Source organism: Meriones unguiculatus, chromosome X (assembly GCF_030254825.1).
Source record: "Meriones unguiculatus strain TT.TT164.6M chromosome X, Bangor_MerUng_6.1, whole genome shotgun sequence".
NCBI lineage: Eukaryota > Metazoa > Chordata > Mammalia > Rodentia > Muridae > Meriones > Meriones unguiculatus.
In genome coordinates this window covers 60,455,091-60,472,007 of record NC_083369.1, presented here as the reverse complement: position 1 = coordinate 60,472,007, position 16,917 = coordinate 60,455,091, and the positions used below count along the sequence as shown (strand labels likewise).

General features: G+C 39.4%; 1 pseudogene; it reads left to right on the top strand.

Annotated features, from left to right (window-relative positions):
- Positions 1-235: 235 nt before the first annotated feature.
- The window catches only part of LOC110542436 (small ribosomal subunit protein uS19-like), a 100,652-nt pseudogene continuing 83,970 nt past the window's right edge, over positions 236-16,917 (top strand).

The following is a 16,917-nucleotide window of genomic DNA, read 5'->3' as shown; positions in this document are numbered from 1 at the left end:
TAAGATTAATAATGCAAACTTAAAAATTGGTCAAGCCTCTTCTCCATAATGTATATTCATACTAAAAGTTAGGACCAAGTGAGCTTTTGTCCCTTCTACTTCACGAAAGGTTTCTGCCTTATCAGAGCTCACTTGAGAGTATTTATGCTGTTAACACAAAGGTGTATGTCTACTGCCTTTTCTACAATGTACATTTCAGTGCATATTACCTATTTAATATATTTCTAATGCTAACATGTCTAAAGTTTTATCTCCTTTGAAAGACTTAAAAGGGATTCTTGTAAGCTGCAGAAAATCTACCCGAAACCATCTCTCAGGTCAGTTGGGCTCCAGGTAAGTACTGCACTTATTCTCTATCTGAAAAGGTGAGAACCCTCCCCCACCCCTTTCCCTGGTTTTGGGACTCTTCTTCCCTGGCTATGCAATCAATTGCTATATCCATACATTCAGCACTGGCAGATTGATGAGTCCCCCTCCATGGTTAGCACAAATGTTCTCCTTTATCTGAAGTCTGAGAGATTGACTGCTATCTCTCTGTCAGTCTCTCACTGACCCTCACAGAGATGACTTCCTTTCGGTGAAAAATCTTTTTTTCTTTTTATTGTGTAGGTAAAAAGAAAAAATAAAAGTCTCTTTTTCTTTCATCCCTGTTGCCACCTTAGTGTAAGCAGGAAGTAGCTAAAGATCATTGATTTCTTCCCCTGTGATCCACTTATTATCAACAAAAGGCTAAAATGGTGTGCTTCAGGCCCAAGACCAACAGCTCCAGCTTCTCCCAGCATTCCTCAGTCGCTATCTGCTGCTGGCATGGCTGGCAACACCACCCTCAACCCTGAACTTTTCAGGGCATGGACTTCCTCTACTCCTCACCATGTAATCTGGACATTTTGGAGCTCTTACTTTTTTCCTCTCTCTCTCTTATCCCCTTACAAGGTGATCAAGAGCTGCTTCCAATGAACCTACATTTATATACTTTAACTTGCCTTACATGAGAAGCAGCCCAAGCTCCTCATATTTAATTAATCAAAACGGGAGGAATGTTAGTATTTAGGCACTCTGCTTCTGGGTTGCCTAGCAACATACGATGTTATCATTTGTCGCCTGCCAGGGGCTACTAACTGGCAGGCATGGTTCAGTTGTTCCATAAAAGGACCAACCTGCCACTTTGTAGCTCTCTTACTCTCTTGCTCTTCCCTTCTCTCTGTCAGGGTGCCCCCTCCCCTTCCCCTATCATGTCTTTCTCTCCTCTCTCTCTCCATCCAGTAAACCTCATTGGATTTAAGATTGGTTGTGTGTGTGGCATTTTTTAATAAATACAAATACTTCACCTGGTCAGAAGAGGTACCAGCAAAGCTGTTGTTAGTGATTACCAAATAATTTATCTTAAAACCTCTTTCGGTCAGAGAGTGATCACATACATCTAGTACCTTTTTGCTGATATTTTAAGAGTGACCCCAAGAGAATTAACAGACCTGACATTCTCATGGTAAACCAGTAAGAGTATTACCCTGTTAAAGATGTGTATATTGATGTCCTTACATCTAAGTGAAAGAGATTTAATCTGTCATGCTTGTTAGCTTAGTTTATTAAGCCTAAGAGTTCTTTCCTCAGATGCCCAGAGAACTAAAATGTTAACTAAGATATCAGGCCCCTCATGTTCCAAACAATAACAATAAGTAATCTCAGTATTTTCTTAGCATCTCTCCTTAGGCAGAGCCCAAGGCATGTGCCAGGCTTCACTTATCAGTTTTTATTGTGTATAGCATTCCAGAGTGGCAGAAAGCTGCTGCTAGCAGGGTCTTTTTATCTGGTGACAGCAATAAATCTTCACAATCTAGAGCTATATCTACCCTGCCTCTGTGACCAAGTTTGCAAAAGATCTCATAGGATACAATTTAGAAACAATTCTCATAGGACAGACACGAATTACTTACACAGCAATTGAGAAATCACTATGTCTAGGCCTCAGGGAGTAAAACACTAAAGCTCCAGTGCCTAATACTAGGTCCTCTCAATTTCTACCTACTCTAACCTGATATTTTAGCCCACAGACAGGCTACAGATGTCTAAGGCTTAAAAAGAATTGCACTAGTCCCTTTCTACCTATTATGTCCACAGACTAAGTAGCTTAGTAAAACTGGGATAAATGAATATCAAGGACAAGGATTTACTATAGAATTTGTGGATCCCACTATAATAAAAAAAAGATCCAATCCTTTATAAAATTGCATGTTTGTTGGCTCATCTCTATATTCTAGCAATTGGGATTGTCTCAAAGAAGATTTTTGTGAATTCAAGATGAGCTAGGACTTATAATAACTTTGAGGCCAGAATGCACTACAAAATAAGACTTGATTCTCCCATCCACAGACCTCCAAGAAAAGAGTTCCAGGTAGAAGCAGATCACTAGCCTAAAGGACTTTGCAGGTTACATGTCTTGCTACACACATTCCTAAAGAAATACTAAGATACAACATTTCCCAAAGAAACTATAGAAAACTGATGGGGAAGCCAAATATACTGACACAACATTAATTGCAGCACTCAAAGGCAGGGGAATCTCTGTGAGTTTAAACCCACCTGGTCTACATAGCAAGCTCAAGCTCCAGGCCAGTCAGAGCTACATAGTATGGTCCTGAATAAGAAAAAAGAAGGGGAAGAGTAAGAAACTAAATGATATAAATGTAATAACTTTTAAAAGTATAAATCAAGATAATTGATTCTAAAATTTTATTTGGGAGGAAAAAACACAAATAATAAGTGAGATGATTCCATAGGTCTTGAAATATAGTCCTCAAAGTAGCTTAAAGTGGTATTTTTATTATTAGGTGACATGGGTGCTTAGAAATAGTATAGCTTCTCCTTCCACATATCAGATCACTTCCTAGTTTTATGTCCCACAAATCCCATCATGCCTTGCTTGGTATTTCTTCAGGATGGCTCTACCTACCCTGACATAATAAAAAAGCAAAACAAAACAAACAAACAAACAAAAAATACAAATCAGATTCCCCTCTAACCTCAGACTTTTCCAAAGGTCTCTCCTCCATTATTCCTAGGCACTTTGCATTCAGAAGTACTCCAAGCCTGGAGCTTTACTTAGTTCCCAGTACAATTCCAATGCATTAGTGATTGACAGCCTTGAAACATCTGCTCATTAACATACACTTTTTTAAGCTTAGCCTGTTGGCTCCCCCTACTTCATTCAAGGGAAATCACTCTCAGCACACCCTGGGGGCCAGTTCACTTTCCAGTACCATCATATCTTAACTCAGCAGGAGGACATATACATGCACGAAGGAAAAATGATTTCCCTTTAGAACTCCAGGGGATTTTTAAGCAGCTTCTGGGTAAGCTGCCACTTCCCACACCAACTAGTTTTTTTTTGTTTTGTTTTGTTTTTTTTTTTTAAGCCAGCAACTTGATTTCTATAATCAGGATATCTGAAGCAAGCCCAAGAACCCGACTCTTTAAAAAACATGTAGGACAATGATTAAGTCTATGAGCCTCTGGTAAATTAAATCATATGTGCAAATGAAAACAGCAAAGCAGAGTTGTACTTCAAACCAGGTGGCAGGGCCTACATGTCTAAAGCAGGAAAACTTTAGTCACCAAATTCTTCCTAATGCTACCAACTTAAATTGCCTAAAGCAATGAAGAAAGTCACATTATTTCACTTGAACATTCTCTTTTCTATAAATAGTGAAAGTGAGTCCTAGAGAAAGCAAGTGAGTTACCTACAATCCTTATCAGTATACTGTTGAAACTGTTACATTCCAGACTGCCTTACTTTCTTCATTGTATTTCAAGACTCTGTCCACCTACAAAGTCCGTCAGAACTGAAACAAAAACAAACAAACAAAAAAACAAAACAAAGAAAAACCACTCCTCAAATTTGAAACAGGGTTATATCCAAATCAATTTACTGTACTGTGAAAATTCATTGAACACATCTGATGCATAGAATATGCTAGTTTTGCAACATGGCATGCTGTACAGTAGGATTCTTTTCCTGTTGTCATAGTAGGGCTACCTAACTAGGAATTGCACACTTGCTATTGCTAATAGCATGGGGGGAGGGGGAGAATTGTACCATCTATACCTAGCAAAAGAAATAATGAAAATGTGAAATACAAAGTATTTTCTCTTGACTACAAATTCCTTTAGACTGCTGAGAAGCAGAAACACTGAAAAGTGAACAATGGTAAGAGGCAGGGTGGGTGTAGAAGGTAATGCCTTGTTAATACTCTCTCCCCATTATGCCTTTTAGTTGGGTCACAGTACAGAGGACTCATAGGTGTCTTTTAAAAATTACATTTATTTGTTTGTTTGTTTGTCTATCTATCTATCTATCTATCTGTCTGTCTGTCTGTCTGTCTATTTTTCTATCTATCTATCTATCTATCTATCTATCTATCTATCTATCTATCTATCTATTTTTCTAAACATTGGGTATGTGCATGCAGTGGCCTGTGAAGAGTAGAGGACAGCTTGAGAGAGTCTGTTCTCTCCTTCTACCAGGTGGATTCCAGAAACAAAAAGTAGATCATAAAGCTTGGCAGAAAGAATATTTGCCCACAGAGCCATCTTGCTGGCCCTAATAGACCTCTTTTGAATACATTCAGAATGCTATCTAACCTCAGTTTCTACAGAATACTTATGGAACAAAAAAAAAAAAAAAAAAAAAAAAACCGTACTGATCTTTGACATGGGCTTTGTTTCTTTGTTCAGTTTTATTTATTTATTTGTGTGTGTGTGTGTGTGTGTGTGTGTGTGTGTGTGATGGGTATGTAAGTAGAGGTCAGAGCACAACTGAGTCCTCTCACACTACCTTGTGTGATCTGGAGATTGAATGTGGGCCATCAGGCTTGCTTAGACATACCTGTATCAACTCAGACATCTTTTATTATATTTTTTACAATCTCTCTTGGCTTAATTATCTAGATATATTGAACATAGTTGTATTATCCTAAAGTTATGCAGTCACATTGCACAAAAACCTGTTTATTTTAAATAAAGTGTAGACTATTATGCAGCATATATATTTTATTCTGCTCTTTTCCCCCTTTTATTAAAAGTAGATTATTTTCACATCTAATGTATCCTAATTACAATTTCCTCTCCCTCAGAGACTCCTCCCAGTTAGTCTCCACCTCCTTTCCCTTCTAGGTAGTTCCTCTTTCTGTCTCCCTAGAAAACACAAAGGCTTCTATGAAATAATAAAATAAAATAAGATGAAACAAAACTAACACTTTGGATAGGACAAAACAAACACACATAAAAACAGAAGGAAAAGTGCCCAAGAAAAAGCACAAGAAATAAATTCAGACATAGAGTTTCACTTGTTTGTCCATCAGAGATCCCTTAAAAACATAAAACTGAAACCCATAATATACACGCAAAGGAAATTTAGGATTAAAAAGAGAGAGAGAGAGAGAGAAAGAAAATTGTGTGTGTGTATATAATGAAATAAATAAAAAAATAGAAAGAATTTTTAAATAAAATCCCTGACAGACATTATGAGTCAAGGAACCTCTAAAGATGGCATTGAATTCATATTCTGTTAGCCATCTACTTGTAGGCGTGGGGCCTACCTTTAAGAGTAGTTTGTTTCTCAGCACAGGTAGGGCAGAAGGCAACCAGAGGCACAGGTTCCCCTAAGACTACCAAGTAAATTTTTGAGAGATGGATGAGAAAGAGAAGCAGAATAGTGTTTACACACCAAAGACAGGCAGTACTGAAGACTCAAGAATAGTGAGGAACAGCCTGATGTGAGTAACCTGCTTTGCCACCTGAAGTCATGGTGAAGTCCTGGCCCATGCTGCCATTGAGGACCATGTCTGTGTTTATGGCCCTGTAGCAGTATGGGTCTGTATCAGTGTCCATGACTCAACATGAAAGGCCATGCAGATGTCTTTGGTCTGGGCTGCCACCTGGGTCCTTGTTGATGTCCAAGGGCTGTACAGACATTTGAATCTGCAGAACTGGCTTTTTCATGTGTTCTGGGAGTTTATAGATGGGGTAGATGTTGAGGTGGACCAACTCAAAACCCTGTATTTGGGCCTGGCTGGTAACTGGGTTGGTCAGTTTGCCAGCTCTCCTATACCCATGCCACCAGGGCAAGCTCTCCAGTGCTGCCCCAGGAAGGGGCAGGGCCAGCTCCCTCATCAAAGCCATTAGGGCCAGCTATGTTCTGCTGCCCAGATGAGGTTCAGGACCTGCTCTTCTGAGTCCTCTGAGGTGTAAAGCTGGCTTTCCCTTGCCCACACCACCAGGGCTAGTTCTACTTAGGGAGAAATGCAGGGGTCTACTTTCCTTAGTTCTGTAGCTGGTAAGGGATTCCATCTCAAGGAATGACCATAAGTCAAGTCAGATATTGGTTTGTTACTCACACAAGCTTTGTGCTATCTTTGCACCAGATTGTCTTGCAGGCAGGACACCACTGTAAAACAAAGGCTCGGTTGGTTGTTTACATTTCTCTCTGGTAGCATGAAGGATATCTTCCAATACCAAGAACACTAGGTCTTAGGGGTAAAGGTTCTAGATGGGCAACAGATTGACTTCACTGTGTTCAACGGGTTGAATAGGTATTGTCATCAGCATTAAAGCCTTGCTGTCAGTTTTTGGAGAGCAACCTATAGCTTTGGCAACAGCCTAGGCTGTTTGGTGGTTTCCGTGGGACCCCTTTGGCAAACATCTGAATTAGATGTAACCTAACCCCAGGACTAGAAGCCACATTTGGTCACAAAGATGGGTAGTTGAGACTCTTCTCCCCATTATTTGGTGATTTCATTTAGATCACCTTCATATGTGTATTTATTTTTGGACATTTCTACTGTATTTTTTCAATACTAACTCCCCAAATGGGTCTTAATTTTATCTGTCTCTCAACACATTCCCTCCCTTGTATTCCTCTCCCCAACCTGCTACTAAGATGTCTTGAAAACACTGGGTTTTTTGTTGTTTATTTTTATATTATTATTATTATTATTATTATTATTATTATTATTATTATTGGAGAAAGGTTCTCAAATTGTAGCCAAGGCTTGTTTGAAGTCACTGTGTAGTATAGGGTAGCTCCAAGTTGGTGTGACCTCACAGTTTTCAGCTTCCTAATACTAGGACTACAGGTGTGAGCTGCCATGCCTGGCACCAGTTCTTTATTATGCACTTCATTTCACCCCAGATAGCAAGTTTGGATCATTATGAATGTTTCAAGACAATGGCTGCTAGATTTTACAGTCACCCCTCCCCCCATTTACAAATTGCTTTACTGTTTTCTGGCATTTGTTTTAAAAATAGGAAAAACTCACTCTACTAACAAGGTACTTTTCATATCAAAATCTTTCAAAAAGTAAATTGTAGAAAGTGGTTGTACTATGATTGGCCCAAACATAAATCTCCTTGGCTGTGATTTCAAGTGGCTAGGATCTGTAAAAATCACAAGGGTTTACTTGTCCTAAACATTCCTTCTTGGCTATATTAACAGACTTCACACCATCACTAATGTATTCACTGGAAGAGATTTTCCTCTGCTTCCTTCTTCAGTGTTCAAGATAAGGCCAAAGAAAATATTTCTCTGGAGTTTTATTTTTCTTGTCTCCTTTCATTAGGATGGACTGAGCAGCTTATAAAAAGAAGGGAAGAAGAAAGAGAAGGAGAAGGAGACAAGAGGCAATAGCAGAGACAGCAGAGTAGAACTGTCAACAACAGCTGGGAAGTTGGCATCCTGAAGTACGAACAATTAGGTGAACAGTTTGAGAGTAGTCACGGCAGAAAGAAGGCCTGCAGAAGTAAAGAAAAGGTAAGAGATGACACAGGGCTGATGTTGGAGAAAGATAAAAAACAGTTAAGAATCCAGAAAAGGAAAATTGCAAACCCTGGTCAATGGAAGTGTTCAACCAAGATGTTAAATCTTCAATAGGAAAATGGCTCATTAAGTCCAGGCCAAAATCTGCAAGCCTTGCTGGTGTTTAAGACTGAGGAGGATTACTGATACCTAGGTCCACCTAGGAGATTCAATTGCACTTTCAGCCAAGGACTGAAGAGTGTAGACTTCCTAACTCTACCTAAGTGTTCTAACATTGTAGTGTTTACTGTTCCATGTTCTGAAACCTGCATGAGTATCAGAACACTAGAGGATGCCAAATATTGCTGCTTTCATCTTCCTACTGCCAATATTTGCTGTTGCTAAATATTACGGGAAACTAAAGCAGCTCCAAACATGACTTCGAAGAGCTTCTCCTTTCCTGTTCATAATCATGATCTGGGTAGCTCCAATGTGTTCATGCCTATTGACTGGGAAGAAGAGTACTCATTGAGCCTCTACCCATTTGTCCAATATCTGACTTACCTGTCATACTGGAAGTTCTATGTGGAAAGAGCCATGTCTGTTTTGGGTATGATTATATTTTGGTCACATCATTAAACAGACCTTCAAGGAGCATGCACTGACTTAAAATATCTGTGTTTTTTTTTTTAATTTCTGAATTATTATAAAAAGCTTGAAAATTTGGATAGCTGGGTAGGGGGCCTGTCTTATTTTAAGGAATAGGGGAGAACGGATGCAGGAGAGAGGGTGGGACTGGGAAGAGAGAAGAGAGGGTCCTATGACTGAGATGTAAATTGAATTAATTAAAAATTGTAACTTAAAAAATCATACATCCAAATTGACCAGGCCCAAGGTCTATATATTTCAACAATCTTCTATATAGTTTGAGTAGCTAGTTTTCTGGGTAGTAGCAGAAAGAAGATAAAAATTACTTGTCTATGTTGCTTATTTTTTTGATTTAGGAGAATAGTAAAACCAACAATTAAAATCACTGCAGGAGAGCTGGGGAAATGACTCAGTCATATTGGCAAACAATAATAAAAACCTGAGTTTGATTCCCAGAACTCATGTAGAAAACCCAGGTATTTTAGCACATACTTAGAATTCCAGTGCTGGGGAGGCAGAGTAAGTGGATCCCTGCAGCTCACTGGTTAGCTAGCCAAGAATACATGGTTAATTCCATTCCAGTTCCCTCTCTGTCCGTAAATATTTAAGAGTGGGTAGTACCTAAGGAATGACAGCTGGAATTGTCTTCTGTCTTCCACACGTGAGTTGTACCTTGAAACGAACCTAATGAATACACACACACACACACACACACACACACACACAAACACACACACACACACACCACAGATCATAATGAGAAAAACCAGGCACAGTGGTGCATACTTTTGTTCCCAGTACATGGAAGGTGGAGGCAAACCGATGAGTCCAAAGAGTCACCTTTGGCTACATAGTGAGTTCAAGGTCAGCCTTATCCACATGAGGCCATGAGACCATGTTTCAAAGAAAAGTCATGATAGTTTTTTTTTTTCCTCTACAGTCAGTGTCTACCATGTGAAACATATGCCTTTCTATGGGTGATGTGTATTTTTTTTTCATTTTTATTAATTTAATCTCCTTACTGCCTGATTCCAGTCCATTCTCAGTCCTGCCCTCATGCTCTACTCCCTCATTCTCCTCTTTCCTTCTTCTAAGAGAAGAGGAGGCCCCCATGGGTACCAACACACCCAGGCACATCAAATCACTCAGCACATACTCTCCAACTGAGGCCAGACAAGGCAGTGCAGCTGGAGAAAAGGGATCCAGCGGCAGCCAACAGAGGCAGAGACAGCCTCTATGTGGTGATTTTAAGGTAATACAGCTTCCTTAGAATCCAGTTTATACACGTGATTTTTAAAAAAGGGAGAGAGAGAAAGTCTTCCAACTGAATTAATTCAGTTGGACCTATTGACCCAGTACAGAGAGACAGGATATCCTCTCAACTCTGTCTTTACTGTGATTTACCCTGGACACCTTTTGATCTCCATAGCCAAATTTTGCAAGTCTGGAATACAACCTAAGTGACACCTGACCTCCTCATTGCTATTTGTTTCCTTGTTCAGAAAGAATGTCTTCCCAAAGAAAATGAGAATTGGAAAGAAAAAATGAAAAAAGAATTTATATTTTGCTACATAAACATGTACTAGACTATTCCAGGTTGGTGTCCTTCGATGTTATTTAGATTGAGTAAACTTCATCAGCAATATGAGGAATACATTTAACAATGTGCTATGGTTATGAGAGAAAAACATTTAAATTTATCATAATGAATTTGTCTGCTCTGTCTAGAAATTCACTCTATTTTCTTGATTCAGTGTTCACCTTATACTAAGCTACTTAGCTTGACTTCAACTTATTTTAACATATCTTACTATTCTTTTTGAGCCTGAATGCATGAATTTCTTTGAACAGAGGAAAGAGAACACTGATTTTTTTTCAATGTGAAATACATTGGACGCGTGCTAGCTGCTCAAGTAGATGCCAAAATATGACTGATAAGCTTAGACATTATAATACACTATGTGACAAGTATATCTCAGACCTTATCTGATCAAATGCATGTTCCCATACTAATTTACAAAGGCTTTTGTTTTGAGATCTAGTCTTCTGAACCTACAGCATCTACAATTCCTTTGGTCTGAGTACTTCTTATATAGAATATGAGTGTGTATTCATTGATTAATCTCCTCAACTAAACTGTAACCTTTTTGACAATGGTTAAGATGTTCTCACCTCTATAATCACAGAGTAATGGAACTGACTCTTCAATGTGGTAACTATGTGAAATGAGCTATGTATGTGTTGGAACTTTTGAAAGGGTTTTTTGTTGTTGTTTTGTTTTGTTGTTTTGTTAACTTTTCTTTATCAACTCTCTCTTTTTTAACTTTTATTAATTACACTTTATTCACTTTGAATCCCCCCATAAACCCCTCCCTCTTCCCCTCCTAATCCCACCTTCCCTCCCCCTTCTTCATGCATGCCCCTCCCCAAGTCCACTGATGGGGAGGTCTCCCTCTCCTTCCTTCTGATCTTAGTCTATCAGATCTCATCGGGAGTGGCTGCATTGTCATCTTCTGTGGCCTGGTAAGGCTGCTCGTCCCTCAGGAAAAGGTGATCAAAGAGCAGGCCAATCAGTTTATGTCAGAGGCAGTCCCTTTTCCCATTACTATGGAACCCACTTGGACACTGAACTGCCATGGGCTACATCTATGCAGGGGTTCTAGGTTATCTGCATGCATGGTACTTGGTTGGAATATGAGTCTCTGGAAAGACTCCTATGTTCAAACTTTCTGGTTCTGTTGCTCTCCTTGTGGAGTTCCTGTACTCTACAGGTCTTACTATTTCCCACTTCTTTCATAAGATTCCATGCACTCTGCCCAACAGTTGGCCATAAGTCTCAGCATCTACTATGATAGTCTGTAGGGCAGAGCCTTTCAGAGGCCCTCTGTGGCAGGTTCCTAGGTAGTTTCCTATTTTCTTCTTCTGATGTCCATCCTCTTTGCCTTTCAGGATGGGAAATGAGCATTTTAGTCAGGGTCCTCTCTCTTGATTAGTTTCTTTAGATGTACAGATTTTAGTAGGTTTATCCTATCTTATATGTCTGTATGAGTGAGTATATACTGTGTGTGTCTTTCTGAAAGAATCAGACTAACTTTGTAACCTATGTTTCTTTTAATTGCCTTATAACTTATATTTGCAAGTTTTAGGCCCATTTTAATTAAAGCCTCTTAGTGCTTCTCCAGAGAACCGAGGAATGTGAAAGTTCCTGACATTAGCCATCTGTGAGGGCAGAGATAAGGAAAAGAACAAGCAGAGATCTCTACTAAATGGAGAAAAAATCAAAAATCACAGGCTGGCGCCGGTGAGATGGGCTTTGTTTGGAAACTGGGCCAAATGGCCCCAATCCTTCTCCTGACCTTTGATCCAAAGCCTGTAACCCCCACTCCTCAGAACAGACATGGGATAAGTTAATCACCCCCCCCGACATTTAACTGTGGATGGCAGGAAATTCCAAACTGACTTGAAGATCAGATATTTATGACAGGGCTGACTAGACCTAAGGGTGACCAGAACTAACCAATTATTTTAAAAGTTAGACACTTCATCCAATCCTAACTTGCCAAGAAGTCAAACCCAGGAGATTCCCACCTTGTGTCTTTTAAAAACCTAAGCTCTTTGTCTCCTGGTGCCACTCCTAGCTGACCAGCAGGGGTGACCCCACTGTACAATGGTTAAAAAGAGTCTCTTGCATTTTTTCATCGATGGATGATTAGTTTCCTGAGTTCTCTTCATACCTTCTTATATTTAGGCTCTTGCTGGGCCTAACATTTCTGCTTCTGGGACAGCTCACTCAGGATGATCCTTTCCAGGTCCCATCATTTGCCTGCAAATTTTGTGATTTCCTGTTTTTAATAGTTGAGTAATATTCCATTGTGTAGATGTACCAAAATTTCTGTATCCATTCCTCAACTGAGGGACATCTAGGTTGTTCCTAGCTTCTGGCTATTACAAATAAAGCTGCTACAAACATGGTTGAGCAAATGTCCTTATTGTGAACTTGAGCATCTTTTGGATATGTGTCTAGGAGTGTAGTGTTATGGCTAGATTTTAAGGAAGTGCTATTCCTAGTTCCATTTACAAGATTTCCAAGAATACTAGGTGTATTGCTTATAATCAGACCGAGTATGTTATTCAAGAATGATATACTGCCGACGAGTAAAGCAAAATGCAGCTCACACACAAATATTACACTGGAATCTAAGAATTACTTTCTGATTCAGAAGAAATTTGAGAAACCATAAGCTCTGGTCAGAATTTGGCAAACAGTTGAGCTATTTCTCAATGAAATGTGAATACCATTGGAAAACTGAATTTCTTAAGTTTGACAATGGAAGGACTTGGCATCCTTTAAATATACCCATTTAAACCAGTCAGTCCATGAATTAAAGAAGTAAGCATATTATATAGAAAAGTGTACTTTTTTCACCTCCATTCAGTAAAGATATTTATCATAAGCCTTAACTTATCAGGGTACAAATGACACTCCAAAATTATTTGATTCTGAGAAATATAATACATGACTCACACTATGACATCAGAATAATACTCTGTGCTGTTTCGATTAATTAATTAATTTATTTATTTATTCATTTCTTTTTTTTTTTCAATGCAGTTTATTCAGGAACCTTGAACAATCATCTGACCCTGGGGAAAGCCAGCCCACAGCTTAAATAGCCTCTGGGTAGCCAACCCCAGTGTGCCACGTGGGCAATGCAGATAGGTCCACATACATGGAAGCAAGCCAGATCCTCGGCCTTAGCCAAATGTGGAGTTGTTCATGATAGAGAGCACTCACCATCGAGAAGGTGGAAGGCAGAAACCAGCTCCATCTTTAAGGCGCGGCATTAAGCAGCTCTCTACAGTTCCCCCTTTTTGTTTTAGACGCATCAGGCAAGAGTAGAGGTCTGATCTCTGATATTAGAAATAAATTGGGACTTTGTACCGATGTTTGCCGAGGCCAGCCGGGCAGAGTCGAACGGTTCTTGAGTTGGGTGTGAGGATTAAAATTAATAAAATAAACACAGAGCACACAGGAAACTTTTTAAAGGTCCAGACTCGACATCTTTTGAAAAAGGCAGACTGCTGCAGCAAGCAGCAAGTCTCAAGTGCTGCCTCATCCTCTGCCTCCAGCCTTCTGACCACTTTATTCTTTGAGGAGTTACTTTAGCCAGTAAAACATCTTAGAACAACAGGTTAATTTGCACAAGGAGCCTGAAGAAGAGGTGTAACCCTCACAAGCTATCCCACCTGTTGTCACAAACAAAAGGAGATGGACTTGCAAGTTCTCCTCTGCCATTAGTAAAGGCCTGCTAAAAGCCATCTCTCCGCCGAGATTTAAATATCAAAGCAGGCCACTGAGTCACGGCTCCTGACAGATGTTCATTTAGGTGTCATCCACCCAAAGAGCATCAGACCTGTCTGATACCTTATTCTCAGAGGCGGGACCTGGGGCATCAACCCGCATGCAATCAGACATGCTCTTCTCTGGATCCAAAGCGGCTGACCCTGAGTGCAGTGCTTAGCCTCGCATCCTGAGCCTGACCTTTTAGCTTTTTATGGTAGCCAACCATGCTTGGGGAGACTCTCCTGCTTCAATGGCTGTAAAGGCCTGAATGATCATGGCTGCATTACGCTGTTGTGAGACTCTAATCTTGCATATACACCACAGGCAAACCAAGGAGACCAACACCAGAAGGCCTGTTAACGCTCCCATGCCTGCCCATTCCTTCAGATGATTCATGGCTGCAGCAATCCATGATGATAATCCTGTGGCTAGTCCTGCGTCCACTCTGGTAGAATTTACCGTGACAATGGCCACTCTCAGCTGCTCCATGGTAGTATCGAATTCTCCAGTCCAATTACCTAAAATATAGCTAGACAATTGTTTAGACAGATTATAGCACAGGAAAAATTCTCATGTTGTATGCTAGTGACACAAAGTCCAGCATACTTTCATTGACAGCCAAGTTGAGCGATTTGCCATAGGGTATCAATTTGCTCTTGCACGAGGTCAATCCTCTGATTGAACACCATCAAGTCTCCTTTTAGTTGGGCATTAATTCCTTTTTGTACATCTAAGGCATGAGCTACATTGGCTAAAAGATTATTTAGGGTCTGAGCAGTCTGCACAGTATGACTCATGGCTAATGCCGCGGTGGTAGCTCCAACAGCCACAAATGAGATTGCAGTAACAATGGCGGTTGTAGTTCCAAGATCCCTTTTCTGTCTGAAGGGAGTCATAGCATGAGGGGCATCAACGGGCACAGGCACCCAGCGAGGCATGTGAGTAACCAGGGCATAACTGTTGCTCTATAGTAAAGCTTGAGATCAAGGACTGAGATACCGCCATAAGATCTTTTATTGTACAGGATTGTTTTAGCAGTTGTTTTGTTGTTGTTATTTTTCCATATGAAATTGAGAATTGTTCTTTCAAAGTCTACAAAAAATTTGTTGGTGTTTTGATGGGAATTGCATTGAATTTGTTGATTGCTTTTGGCAGGATGGCCATTTTCACTATGTTAATCCTACTGATCCATGAGCATGGGAGATCTTTCCATCTTCTGATATCTTCTTCAATTTCTTCAGAGACTTGAAGTCTTTTTCAAACAGGTCTTTCTCTTGCTTGGTTGGAGATACACCAATGTACTTCATGTTATTTGTGGCTATTGTGAAGGGTGTGGTTTCCCTAATTTCTTTCTCAGCCCATCATCTTTTTTTTTTTTAAGTAATTTTGTATCCTGCTACTTTGCTGAAGGTGTTTATTAAATGAAATAGTTTTCTGGTAGAATTTTTGGGGTCACTCACATATACTCTCCTATCATCTGCAAATAGTGATACTTGACTATTTTTTTTTCCAGTGTGTATCCCCTTGATCTCCTTTAATTGTCTTATTGCTTTAGCTAGGATCTCAAGTACTATGTTGAAGAGATACAGCGAGAGTGGGCAGCCTCATCTTGTCCCTGAGTTCAGTGGGGTTGATTTAAGTTTCTCTTTGTTTAGTTTGATGATGGTTATAGGCTTGCTGTATATTGCCTTTACTATGTTTAGGCATGTGCCTTGTATCCCTGATATCTCTAAAATTTTAAACATGAAAGGTTGTTGAATTTTGTCAAATGATTTTTTGGCATCAAAGGATATGATAATGTGGGTTTTTTTCTCTCAGATTGTTTATATGATGGATTATATTGATTGATTTCCATATATAGAACCATCCCTGCATGCCTGGGATGAAGCTTATTGGTCATGGTGGATAATATCTTTAATGCATTATTAGATTTCATTTGCCAGTATTTTACTGAGCATTTTTGTGTCCATATTCATAAGTGAGATTGGTCTGAAGTTCTCTTTCTTTTTTGGGTCTTTGTGCATTTAAAATATCAAGGTGACTGGCCTCATAAGATGAGTTTGGTAATGCTCTTTCTGTTTCTATATTGTGGAATAGTTTGAGGAGTATTGTTGCTAGCTCTTCTTTGAAGATCTGGTAGAATTCTGTGCTGAAACCTCTATTTTTAAAGTATTAACAGTGAACTACATGGAGTTCTCACAGTTTACTAAACACTTAACAGCATGCTGAAGGTTATATCTGGACTACAGTAATATACAGGGATTAGCCAATAACCTTCTAGCTCCTGGGACCATATACTTTTGGCTTTCTGTATGGTTTACAGAAAGCACTTCTGTGCCTCAAAACACATAGTTGTTCTTCAAAATCTTAATTTTTTATGTGTGTTACTTCAGAATAAAGTAAACATCCCTTTATAAAATGTTGATCTTATTCTTAAAATGTCAACATATTTTTGTATACAGGGTATATTATACTTTAAAAGCATAACTAATGTATGCCCCATCTGGACACAAGAATTCATATGTACTCCATCATTTCTAAATACAGAGTTCTTCAGAGTCCCTTGTGCAGAATTTATCTTCTGTAACATAAAATTCACTAAAATTATGATAATAGCTACTTGAAGCATATTATTTGTGGAGCCCAGCTGCATTAAACCATGTCTCAATTTAAACTCTACTACGGTATATTTAAACCTTAGTACCAGAGCGTGCATGTTTTGTGCGTGCGTGTGTGTGTGTGTGTGTGTGTGTGTGTGTGAAGTCTAGACAAGCACCATATAGAGAATTAAGAATCATTCACATGGTTTGGATTAACAGTTTCCATTTATAGAGGGATTACCATGAGAATCTCCTGACAACACATGCACATGCACACTTTATTAGAGAATTCTGCTTCTGCCCTGCAATGCTGAATCTGAGAACCTAAAGGTAAAATTGAAACATCAAATTAGAAGTTGACTAAGCTCCTCCCTGTTACACAGTACAGCAGTGTGGTGTGTAAAACCAAGCCAGAGTCTATTTGATTGCAGAGGCTTGTGCTCTTAACCATCCTGGTAGACAGCTCAAAGTAAACGTTTGTTGAACTGAACATCAAACACAAAAACTAAATAAAAAGCCACCTGTGTGGAAGAGAT